We start from the raw sequence: 13,387 nt of genomic DNA, 5'->3' as shown, positions 1-13,387 counted from the left end.
CCAACTACCAGGTTTAGTCCGTGAGGCAGACACCCTGTCTACTTTTAAAGGTAGGCTTAAAACTTTCCGATAGGGCTATCTCTATAGTTATGCTGCTATAGGCTTAGGCTGCTGGAGGACATAGGGACCCCTTTTTCATCATTCTGCTTCATTCTATCTCTATTCTTCTGTTCTGCAGTATTTGTTAGTTCAACCTCTAACTTTATGTTCTGTCTGCTTTTTATTGTTGTAGTTTATTGATCTGGTCTGTCCTGTCTGGCTGTGAAAACACCTTGTGGGTGACTAGAAAGGACAGAGTTTGGCTAAGATCATGTCTGGACCCCTGAAGACCCTTCGCCCATTTGTTTTTTGGAGCCCTGCCTGTTCCCCTCTAGTAGAACCTCAGAATACTGGCCGGGTCAAAAATACTTCTAGAGATGTGAGCCATACAAACACTTAGAATGAGTGTTTGGACTTTATCCCCGTGTAACCAGACGAGAAATCAAACACAAGCAAGTTAATGGGTCAACAAGGGTCCGGTGGGATGGAGGTACAGAGGTCCAAACCAGCTGTCAATTGATCCCGAGGTCAAGCTGGGAGTTCTTACTTTGTTAAAAGGGGTGTTCTGATAACTAAGGAGAAGTTCTGATCTAGTTCTGTGTCAGGAAAGACTGCAGAGAAGAAATCCTGCCAGAGAGCAGTCCTGATGATGGCTATGACAGGACGATGAAGATAATGATGGTTCGGACTCTCATTACTGGCGCGTTGTCATGCCGACGGTGAGCTGATTGGAAATAATGAGTGAATGCTTCTGTCAACAGCAGTCAGCTCATTCCTCTGCTCTTCCCTCTGACTCAGAACCATCTGGGCCGACGATCCAAGGAGCAGAAACAGAACATTAACTCCTTCATGACTCAACGCTTAATGTGTCTGAACTTCTACCAGATCAAATTTACTATATCTGTTTTTGTTCTGTTGACCACGCTAACATCTTCATTTTTGTCGGTACGGGGGGGATAAAGGGATTTAGAGAAACTTTTAAATCCCAAAAAACAATCCGAAAAAAATTCCAGTTTCAGTTCAGCTTTTCCTGAATTTTATTTTTATTTTTTAATCACCTGTGGCATCGGATGTTCTCTTTGGTCCATTTTAGATCAGTTGCTGGGATTGAGAACCAGTAAAGAACAGGCTTCACATTGACTCCAAAACACTCCATTTTCCACTTACAGCCCACATCATGATCCCTCAACTTCTGTGCCTTACAACTGGACAGTTTTATGCTGGTAAACCAGGTTTGGTTCTGTTTACACAAAGTCAGTTACATTATCATTAGCTTTTCAGTTTCAGTACCAGGAGTCCAGAAGGGGGGCGTGCCATCAGGTTTCATGCTGTGAAAAACTCGGACCCTCAGTTGGATCAGATGGTAAATTGGTTCTGAGCGGCTGTCTGAAAGCTGTAGCTCTCTGCTGTTGGTCGTTTTCCAAGTCCCACTTCATTTATCTTGGCTGCCGACTCGTCTGGTCAGCGGCAGAAATACACCACAGAAGTCACCCTCTGGTGACAGAACATGACGGACGCTGGTCCTTGCTCCGGGTCAGGACAGATGTCTGGGCTGGAAATGGGGAGGAATTCATGCCTGAGTAGTAACCTGCAGCCTGTCCTCTGTTTTCTCTCCTCTGCTGCTTTATTTGGAGCTGCTGACTGATGGAGGTTGTTGGCGGATGATGGAGAAGGAGGTGACGGCCTTTCGCTTCTCCCAGCTGAGGTTTACCTACAAACAGAATGAATGAAGAGGTTGCTGACAGATGAAACCTGCTGCTCCTCATCTCTCTCTCTCTCAGTATCCAAACATGTTTCCTGTCAGACTCTCCGGCCTGCAGAGCTGCTGCTGAATCAGACAGACTTTATTCATCCAATAATAAAGTAAATGTCAAGTGCCCTGAAAAGAAAAGAAAAGAAAAGAATGTTAATCCAAAGATGGAAACCTAGAGATCAGCAGGAGTTTGGACAATGTTCAAAATGTCAGGAAGATTTATCAATCCTATAAAAATCATGTGTGTTCTCTGAGGAACTAGTCTTTATCAGCACATCTGCGTGGAAAAAAATGAAGCTAAACCTGATAGAAGGATGTCCCTGCACAGATCTGCAGGCCTGACCTCTTTCCTCTCCTTTTTGATGCACTGGTTCTTCTCAGTTTGGACATGAAGCTACCTTCAGGATCTGATTGGACAGGATCTAGAACCCTCTGAGCATCAGGAGGAACTTCCTCATCTTCATATTATTGGCTTCTGTCTGCTCCATCAGCCAGGCCATGAAACCAGTAACCAGTGTGGGAAACCTTAACTGACAAAGGTAACTAGTTACTAGTTACTTTTCCTACAAACCATCTGAAATAAAAACTCAGTTCCAGTCAAAGTAACTTTTCTGTTCCTCTATGGTCTAAAGCTGGGCGATCAATCAACTAATTGATTAAACATTTGTGTCTCTGCATCCAGTTCAGAAATCAGCAGCGCTTTCCTCCTTTGCCTGAACTCCTGATGTTGAAGAAACACCCACCCTCAGCTCCTCAGCCAATCAGGATCCTCCATGCTCTAGAACCAGAAAGCAGTCCTCTAAGTCGGACGTCTTCTGCAGGGGTCCGCAACCCCTGGGGGGCCACAGAGGTACTACATGGGGGTCGCGAAAGTTTTAGTTCTTTTGCAATTTTTTCCACTAATTGAAATGTCTTTAAATAAACATTAACATGAATTCAACACACTGTAGTAAAGTCAACAATGCACACATTCAGTGACACACAGGAGCTCTTTCAATCTGGGCACCGTTTCATTCACAACACCTGTCCCATCAACCAGGAATCAGAATCAGAAATACTTTAATAATCCCAGGGAGAAATCCCTTTAGTTACATTACTCCATCTGTAATAGAGTGACTATAGGACCAGTTTGATATAACACAGTTTCATACAATATATATAAAATCAGGGGGTCCCCGCTCCATCTCATCATCACTTTAGGGGGCCTTGGCCTGGAAAACGTTAAAGACCCCTGCTCTAAGCCTCTGCGTTAACTGGTGCGGTTGTAGCAAGAGATTGTGGCCGTTTCCCAATTCACAAGCATGCGAGTACAGACTCATGTCCTCGCCAATTACGTTCTTGAGAAGAACACAGGAAAGTCTGGACTCTGGGAGAATGGGAGCACGCAGCATAAATATGGGTCAATTTGAACAGAAGCGTACCGATGACATCACCACACGCTCAGCTCGTCTAGAGCTGCATTTCACCACCTGTTGTTAATATTCTCTAGATTATAATAAATTCTTACCTTTTTCATTTAGTGGGGGAATAATAATGAACACAGTCAGATAAACACAAATCAAAGGAACATTTTGCCAAATAAAACAAAAAAACTTGCCATCAGAGCCAGCGGTACTTCACATATGGCTATGCAGAGAAAGGGCCACTGCAGACAGACTGTTAGCCCTGGCTGCCATTAGCCTCGGAGCTCCGCTGGTTGCCGTGGTCATCTCAACTTCGGGGGGAAAAAAATTTTTAATTACGCACTAAAGAACAACATTTTGGGACTTTGTTCATTCTCAGTCTTCTTGTTCTTGTGAATTGGAACATTCCTAGGGCAGAGGCTGATGACGTTTCACAAGCACACGAGAAGGCACAAGTACACATATTAAGAAACGGTTTGTGACTTCTGAAAATTTTGTTTTCATATGAAACCAGAACCTGTTTATACTGGATCAAATGATCAATCCTAGAATCCAGAGTCTGTCAGTTCCCTGTTCATTTGCTCTGTAGAAAGTACACCTGGTCCAGCTCTTGTACTGTCAGTCTGTGTCTACTCTTACCTCCCAAACCAAAGCCCACACACTGAGTCTTACTGGTTTCCCTCTGATGTTTGGGTTTTGCTGATATTTACCGTTTGTTAAATAAAGTTTCCTTTTTGTCTTTCTATATCAATAAACAGGACCAGTAAACTGAACTGAGTTCTTTAGGTTCTGTTTCAGTCTGAGCTCATTCCATCCAGTGGCGAGGGACAGACAGGAAGTGAACATGAAGTCTTGATGTGTTTTAATGTGGCAGCAAAGCGATAATGGAGTCGTTACAGAGGAGGCCGGCCCGCTCTGACCGTGCTCAGCTTTCATTTGTTCTGCTCCCTCAGAGGTAATTAGAAAAGACTGACCTAATTAAGAAGCGGGCCTCGGTCCTGACTAATGCCGATCCCTCTGAATCCGACCGTCCATCATAGCTGATTAGAGTTGTGCTGGACTCTCTATTAACGGGCTGAGTCGCCCACATCTCATCAGTTAGAGCTTTTAATGATCATCCTGAAGGTAAGTAGTGAACTAGCAGAGCCTGATGGGCTCTCTGTGTTCACTGCTACTTTGTCTGATTTAGACCCACCGGTCAGTCATTGGACCGAGTAAGAAACCGCAGGAAATGACCATCCGAGCAGCAAATGCAGAGGAAGGAACCACCTGGTCCAACCAGAGGATCTGCGGCAGAAGCAAACAGTTGCTTCATCCTCCGGGACTTCTTCAGTGCCATCTGAAAACGTCCTGCAGAGGCTTAGTGCCTCTCTAGAACCCAGAACTAAAGACCTATTCGGTCCACCAGGCCTCTCCACCCAAAGACTAGACCTGCAGACAGATCCAGAACTGAAAGAGCGTCATACGGTTTTAGAAGAACTTTTCTAATATAAGTTCTCTGAAGAACAGAGACAGCAGACATAGCCCTAAATAAGCAGAGTAGTCCCAGTGAGGTTCTGATGAACTGATACCGAGTCGGTTTGACTCAGGTGGCAACCATAGAAAGTCCCCTGCTCTATGAGACCCATCCTCCAGGACTTTCACGGTCTGTCCTCAATTTGAGGTACCTGATCTTCCTCTGCAAACGGACCGTGCTTGTTCTGACGAAGCCAAGCCAAAATGTCAGAGGGAAAAGACAGAAAGTGTCCGAGCACCAAGCTGCACGGAACCAGCCTCAGCTCCTGGTACCAGGCAGAGTGTCAACTGCTTTGTCCCTGATGTTTGAGGAGTTTGGATAAAGAAAGACCAAGAGACCCCAGTCAGCAAAACAGGTTCCACACTGAAAAAAAAGTGTAACATGTAGCTGTTGATTCAAACTAATGACTGTCACTCTAAACTGGATAAAATTATTGATTTGATTGTGTAACTCATTCTTTTTGGATTTTGAGACATCAAGTTTACAGTTTAAAGTATCTTTGTACGTGTATCTTTCAATATGCATATATTTATTCATGACCTGCAGGTCATTTTTTTTGTTTGAGTCACATGTGATCAAGTCCCAGTCCCAGACCACGAGAGAGCGTTCTGGGTGGATTTCGGGGTGGATTTCGTCCATTGTTAACGCAAGTTGCAAAGCAGTTGCATAAAATCAATGTTATAGCTGGCTAGTTAACTAGTTAATATTAGCTAGCTGACGTCTGAGAGGGTTTACACGTTTAACGATAACGTTATGACAATGAATCGCTAACATTAGCTAGCCAAAAGTCCTAGCTCGTTCAACTGGGCTTCATCCAGAGCTAAACAAACATTGCTTTAAGATACAGTGTGGAGTTTAGTTTGAGTTAAATGCTGGATACCCGGCCGTCATCGGTAGCAGGAACCTCCAGTGTTATGCTATAAAGAGCAGGAGGGCTGTTGTGGTGAGCGTGTTAGCGACAAATGCTAACTGCTACCTCTTGCTGAGGTTAGTTGACGTCAGTTTCCACCATCTGGATTTACACCATTTAACAACTAATAAATACATTTAAAGTAATTTGTTGGCCAGGTGTTTTTTTAATAGATGGGAAATGGTAATTATTTTTGAAGTAAAGTCAAATAAAATGTGAAAATTATCATTTGGTTATATTTAAATCAATTAACTGGTCTCAATACAAATATTAATTCATGTTAATTTAGTTAAAAGTAAGTTCATTAAGTTGGTTCAATTTCAATATATTAGTTTGGTTCATCAACTGAAATGTTCAGAAAATCTTTTGGAACAGGGCAAAGATTTAAAGTTGGGTCAAATGCAGTGTTATTCTTCACATCAACATAAAATAATCAGGTCATAACAAATGATTAAATTCAGATTCTGTGAAGTCAAATAGTTTAGATGTGATATCTGGACATCATCTTTTTTATTTGAGCAATGTTACATTTTTTCCAGTGCAGGGGTGTGAATACTTTAGTCAGTCTAGGGAACTTTGCACACTTTTTTTTTTTTTTGTTCTTCTGTTAGTTTCTGCTTCCCAGCAGTAGATGGTTTCTTCTCTGCTGCGTTTCACAGATTATTTAGTTTCCTCTAGTTATTCATATTTTGTAATCTGCTGCAGAGGGAATACCTTCCGCGTTTTTTGATGGATTTCTCCCTCTCCTGTGGCTCCAAACATCGCTCTGATAAATACAGAACATCTTCCTGAACGCCTCACACTCACCTGTTGTGAGCAGAGAGAGAAAATGAATGTGGGGCTGAGAGACTGGAGCAACAGCAAACTGAGCGTCTCTGCTGGATTATTCATCACTCGCCTGCTCCCTCCTCTTCCCACTGCCTCTGCTGCCAAAACTAATTAGACTGCATCTGTTTCAGAAACATCACAACCAGAACCACCGTCTCTGAGCGGTTTGTTTGCAGGAAGGCTGTCCCTCATGTGCTGCTTCAAGGAAAACATCCCAGAACCCATCCGACAGGAGAACCTGGGTTCCAGGCTGCAGCATCCAGGGGGATTTCAATGTTTGTTATTTTCTTTTGCGCTTTTGCAGAATAACTTAAATAGTAGAAATCTCTTCCATTAATCTATCTAAAACATCTCTTCAGAATCTGTTGATTAATTAAAATTTAAGCTCAGAAGGATTAATCTGTTTTGTTTCATCTGAACAATCCATGTTCCAGAAGGTTCCTCTTCCTGGGTGGGAAAAGGATGTTTGATCTTTACTGAATCTTCTAATCTATGGAGTGAATTTTGCTTTTAATTTTGTTCCATGATTTTTGCGAGCAAAGGAGCAAAATGTTTGCAAATGAAAATTATAGAAGCGTCTTAATCAAAAAAAAAAGTTTTAAGAGTAAAATAGTAAAATTGTTTTTCTCCTAATTTTTTCAAACTTTACACATTGCATTTTTTTTTCATATATATTTTTTTCACCCTAGATTTACAAATTAAATTTCTTTCAAATTGTGTTTCTTCTGCTTTGTTTGAATTCATGGGCTGCGTCCTTCAAAGGCTAGATTCGAAAGACGATTACGTCATAGCGCGGCGCTAAGGTCTGGTCGGATTCCAGGACTCCTCGTTATGCGGCCTTAAAATGCGTCCTTCTTTTTGCCCGACGGGTCCGATGTATCGTATCTATCCTTGGTTTTCCCAGGATTCATTGCGAGACCAAGCAAGCTGGCTGCTCCGTGATTAGAGAAAATGGTATTTGGCGCCAAACAGTGGTGAATATTGGAAGTTCAATTTTATATAATACAAGAATAAATAGTTCCGTCTGAAATGAATGAAAATAGTTGTTTTAATGGTTATTGAGGCAGATATGTGGCGGTAATGTTTAATTTATCTACATGTTTTTTATCTGTTACTGTGTAAATGGGTTTGGCTGTAATTTAAGGACAGATTCTAATATATCAGCAGTGTGGGGACTAGAAATCTGATAGGATTTAATTTTTTTTTATTGCTGTTTTGCACAATTTGCTTAATTAAGTACTTTTTGTTGTTGAATATAAGAGATATATTTTTATACTTACATTGTTTAGATTAACTTATATCTTTCTACCCCTTTTATAGAATACAACAGAATAGAAAATCTCTTTATTGTCCCACAATGGGGAAATTTACAGCAGCAAAAGAAACTTGAAAAAAAGGTCACACAAATGTGGACCTTGAAAAAATGTATAAGAATAACATAATATTGAAGAGTTAAAAGATAAACAATAAAATACTATAAGGTGTTTTAACAATATAAAACCAATATACACTTATGGACATTTTTACAGTAATGGATATTTGAAAATAGCAGCAACATCAGAGATGTGCAAAATGACAGCAGCATGTTATTTAACAGAATAAGGTTTATATCATTATTATTTTGCTTATAATTGTTCATACTCCCGGTGGTTGGAACCTTTATTCCACTCTGGATTCTCATGAGTGTAGTCTTTGTTCACTTTACAATAAAAAAAAAGAAAAACAAAATAAAAAAGAAACAGTTTGGAAAGTTCGGTATTCATTCTTTTCCTGCTTTGTGAGTCAACTGTCACCGTTGCTAAGCGACAGAGCGTAAAAATCGCAGAAGGCTAGACCTGCTTGAATTTACAGCCAAAACTGGACCGCATCCTTGGAAGACGCAGCCTTCAATCACGTTCTCTTAATCTCCAGCCCAATCCAAACACTCACTATTTACCAATAAAAATGTTCTTGCTAACATCAAGTCGACCAATAGAAATGAGTCTTCACTCCAGAAGAAACCCCGCCCCCAGGAGTGAAAAGAAGATGATCTGGAAAATGATGAAAAATCATTCAGAAAACAAAGAAAAAAAGCTATATTTGAAAAAATAAAATTTAAACTTATAAAATCTGTATAAATAAATGTAAAAATTCAATACAAAAAAAAATAAAAAATGAAATCTAATAAAACAGCAGAGTTAAATCTCAAAACCTTTTTTGATAAAGAAGTTATTCAGTTATTTTCTTGACTGCATTTTTTTCAAATTCCTATTTAAAAATGTGTTCTATGCAACAATAATGTAAAAAAAGTCACTCCATAGAGCACTTTTGGGATTCCGTGCCGATCCATCATCCTGCAGACCGACGCTGCAGATGTGGTGACAGGAAGAAAACCTTGTTTTCCTGAGATGTTGTGGTTTTTTCGGGGCTACAGATTATCTGCTCTCCTTCATCATCTGCTCCAAATGAGCTCCTGGGATTCCAGAGCTGCTTATAAACATAATGAAGTTTCCTCTGCAGCGCCGAGGCTGCTGCTGCTGCTCTAAAGAGACTCTGGGGGAAATTAACAGTCACCAACCACTTCTAGGCCAATTAAGACCAACAAGTTCAGTGAGTGTTTGAGTCCATGGGGGGGGCCGACACATCCGTCATCCTCCCACCCATCACCTGCTTTATTTATGGACAAAAAGACAGAGTCACAAAGTGAGTGTGAAAGCGTCCTGATGAAGTGATAATGAGGAGCGACTGCAGCTTTGAACATCACACCCTTTCTTTCACTTGGTGCTGAAATCTACCCGCTGGGACGGTCGCTTCTCAAGTTTCTGCTTGAAGCTTCATGTCTGAGTGGCTGAAACTGGACACCAAGGCTCAGATTGTGATGCCTTCAGTTACTGAAAAGACATTGTACTATTGAGCTGTCAGGGAGTGGTTCATGGATGGAACCAAAGTCCAGACAGGGTGGTGACTTACAAAGCTTTAATACTTCAACAGAAAAAGAATGACATCCAGACAGAACGAGTGGTGTGGCAGAGCACACAATAAAAGACGTGGTACCAGATTTCACCATGAGGGGGGAAAGAAAGACGGGTGCAAACAGGACGGCATTGGCAGGAGCTGAATAGCACAATTAGAGCAGCAGGTGGAGAAAAGAAAACACAATTCAAACAGCTACAAAATGGAATGATGGGAAATGAACCCAAAAAAATCTGGGAACTGTGGCTGAAAAATATAGGAATGCAAAAAAAGAAATCCATTAAGTTAAAACCTGACTAATAATACATAAATAACCCCCCAAAAAAGAGAAAAAACCCAACACAGAGCAGAAACAAGCTCTAAAGAATTCCCTGACCCATCCAGATGACTGAAACCAGAGTTCAAGAACATGGAACCTTGGCAACCGGAATGAGGAACCCTGCTTTGGTCGATCCGGTGGGAGAAAATTTTACTTTTTAATAATGCATTTGCTATTTTCTGCATTTGTGCTGCTATAGGCTGAGAGTGCTGGAGGACATATGGACCCCATTTCATCATTCCATCTCTATTCTCTAAGTCTGCAGTATTTGCTAGTTAAATCTCTAATGCATGTGCTCTCTTCATTTCTTCTCACAGTAGCTTCATCTAGTCTGTTCCTGTTTTCACCATTCTGGAGAAAAAATATCAGCTGCCATCAACACCGATGTTTATAGATGTTGGAGATCGGCCTGTTTTTCAGTGTAGTCCTGTTTCTCTGACTGTGACTGGCTGGATGTGCTCTCTTTATTGTCTGACATGGGAGCTGTTTGGAGCTCGTCTGCCTGGCTGTGTGTTTCCTGGACGAGGCCGAGTGTGGAGCTGGTTGATAGTTGCATTTTGTATCTCCGCTTCTGTCTCCTGGCCACAGACACTGAGCCTGGCTCTAGTGGAGGTTTCTTCCTGTTAAATGCTTGCTTGTGCACTGTTGCCGCAAGCAAGCATGTTGATGCAATCAGCTGGTTTTCCTTAAATAGGAACCAATACTGAACCAATCTGACTGTATGATCTGGTTGAATTGTCTCTGTAAAGCGTCTTGAGATGACATGTTGTGAATTGGTTCTATATAAATAAACTGAATTTGATATTGAAAAAGCCCTGTCCATCCAAGCACTGGGGGCAGCACATGCTGATAGTCCTGATCTTCAGACTTCCCAGGTGTGGGGAATTCCAGTTCCTGAGGGTCGGGATCCTGTATTTTTAGATCTGCCTTTGGATCAACACCTCCCCACAGTGGATATGTTTTCCCAAAGTTTCCTGTCTAGTCCCTGATGGATGTTTAATTTCCTTCACAGACATATCACTATATTTCCGCTTCTGTCCAGAGCAGATTAATTCATGTAATTCTTCTACTGTTGTTTCTGAACATATAAGGTCATAAAAGCTCACATTCTCTCATTGTACAAACGCCTCCTTTGTGGCCACGATGACAGCAGACATCTTTGCCTGTTTGCACCTGACTTTAAATGGCTGGAACACCGCGCCTTCACCGTTTAAGGTTTGATAAATAACTGTTTTCACTCATAAGGTTGGTGCACTCAGTTTGGATCGTTTTAAACAGGGGCGGATTTATTTGGCAAAACTAGGCAGTTGCCCAGGGCCCCGAGTTACTGTGGGCCCCTTAAAACTCTGTTTTCATGTATGGTTAATACAACTATTCCTTATTTGTGCACATTATTTATGTTTTTGATAAAAATCCTTACTCTAAAATGCCATCAGAACAATTATTATATTATATTAAGTGTGTCTTAGCCCCCCCTTCAGTGGATCAGTCCATTTGCTGCACATGTTCAGAAAGGCCCAAACAGACATCAGCAAACCATTTGAAAACAAGCGATGCGAAGAGCAGTGTTGCAAATTTAGCGCTTTTGTCACTATAATTATTGACTTTTCAGACCCCTCTAGGGTTTTTATTTCAACAAAGCGCCTAGCGCCAAATCTAGACACTTTTTTCTGCTACTGGAGACTTTGGCGACAGCGTATAAAAGCAGCGAACTCTGCTCTCCAGAGCGAGTAGATTGGTAACCCCGCCTCCTGCTCTCCTCTATCTTGTCTGCTGTCATGATTCATGCAGCTATTATTTCATCCAAATGAAAAAATGGAGAACAGAGAAGCAGATCATGGCTTGTCTACAGTGAAAAGAAGGACTGGGTTATTTACTTTTGCCCTCACCTTTTTGGAAACACAGGAAGGAGCAATCAGCTAAGTGAAAAGTCAGCTGAGTACAAAACATAGAGAGGAAAGCAAGAAGAAAAGAGACAAGAAGAGAGGGACAAAACCTAGAAAAAATAATGGATGTCTATTCTATAAACATTTCCGTATCTGTATAATGGGTCTGTTTTATGTTTTGTCTTCTCAATTCAGAGTGCCCCCTGCCTGTCTTTTCCTAGGGCCCCAAATTTCCTAAATCCGCCCCTGGTTTTAAACCCACAGTACAAATTTCCCCTGCTTTGTAGACCAGCTTTGTGCGTGCTAACATCTTCACACACGTTTTTATTCTCAGTAGCCTTTTGCAGCTCAGGCCCAGAGGGAGCAGAGGTTGACAACTTCCTTCAGAGTCAATCAATGCAGAGCTCCAATTGCGATCTGTGATCCAAGCCAGGGAGCTTCATGGTCCAGAACTAGCATCCAGATCAAATCACCAAATAAAATGCAAAGGTTGGATGCAGAACGCTCAGCATTCCTAAAAGAGCTGAAGCAGTTCTGGCTGCAAAGGGAGGAGAGAACCGTCATCAGATTGGACCCTACAGGTGAAGGTGGAGAACACTAAGGTTCAGAACATCAATATCAGAGGTAGTTTCTTAACAAGTTGTCTATTTTAAAGGTTGGTATCCTTGTGAACTCTCCTCCCACCATCAGAGTGAGCATATGTCCTTGTTAGACAGCAGGTTTATGTCTGCTCCTCTTCTTCCCTCTGACCTTCCCCATCCTCCTCCTCTGTCGGAGGTTAACAGACAGGTAGCCGAGCGTGTCCGAGCTTCAGGAAATTGAGGGCACGCTCCTTCCTGCGGGGAAGGACCAAAGGACGCGCTCTAATAGAGACCAGCAGCAGGGAGGCTGGAGGGAATCTGAAGTGAAGATCTGGAGTCAGGTTAACTGGGAGTTCAAATCTGCATCAGTACCAGAACTGTTTGCTTCAATCAAACAGGAACACAGAATTTCAGATATTCTCCCTCTTAGTGCATTTCTGGAGGCAAAGAGGAGTCCGAAGTCTGCAAAAAAAATCTCATCTCTGCAGGAGACAGAAAACGTGTGTGGAAAGTATCCATGTATCCTGGAAAACTTGGACCAAAGTCCTCCAGGTGTGGACGTAGTGATGGAGGCGGGATACGATGCGATCCGATTGCTTCTGAGTTAAAGGAGCAGTTTGACAGCGAAGCCGACGCTGAGCTCAGTGTTATTTACTGAGGCGGGTCAGAGAGGTGTCTGTGTGTGTGTTGTAGCTTGTAAGCATGAGCGTGCTCAGTGGAGCGTCCTGTAATTAGCTCCAAACAAGCCCACTGATCAATAAACAGGCAGCAGCAAAGGATTGTGGGAGCTGATCCGCTGACAGGCAGCAGGCAAAGAGACAACATTTACAAACGAGGAACAGCAAAGTGAAGACGGCTCATTACTGAGGCCAATGAGGCAGAACTAAAATATGCAGTCAGGGACCAGAGGAAGACATTGGAGACAGAAAATGTCCCCAGTTGGACCTTTAATCATAAAACATCTCAATCTATAGAGATCTTTACAGTCCCAGTGCCGTGGATTAAAACCAGAGCAGCTCCAGTTCACCCAGTTACCATCATCCATCTGACCATATGACATCATCCATACATCCAACCATCCAACTGACCAACCAACCATCCATCAATCAACCACCCATCATCCATACAACCACCCATCCTTCCCTCCATCCATCACCTATCCATCCATCCATCCATCCATCCATCCATCCATCCATCCAT

The sequence above is a fragment of the Cyprinodon variegatus genome, unplaced genomic scaffold (genome assembly GCF_000732505.1).
Source record: "Cyprinodon variegatus isolate N-32 unplaced genomic scaffold, C_variegatus-1.0 Scaffold402, whole genome shotgun sequence".
Taxonomy (NCBI): domain Eukaryota; kingdom Metazoa; phylum Chordata; class Actinopteri; order Cyprinodontiformes; family Cyprinodontidae; genus Cyprinodon; species Cyprinodon variegatus.
This window is presented reverse-complemented; position numbering follows the sequence as displayed.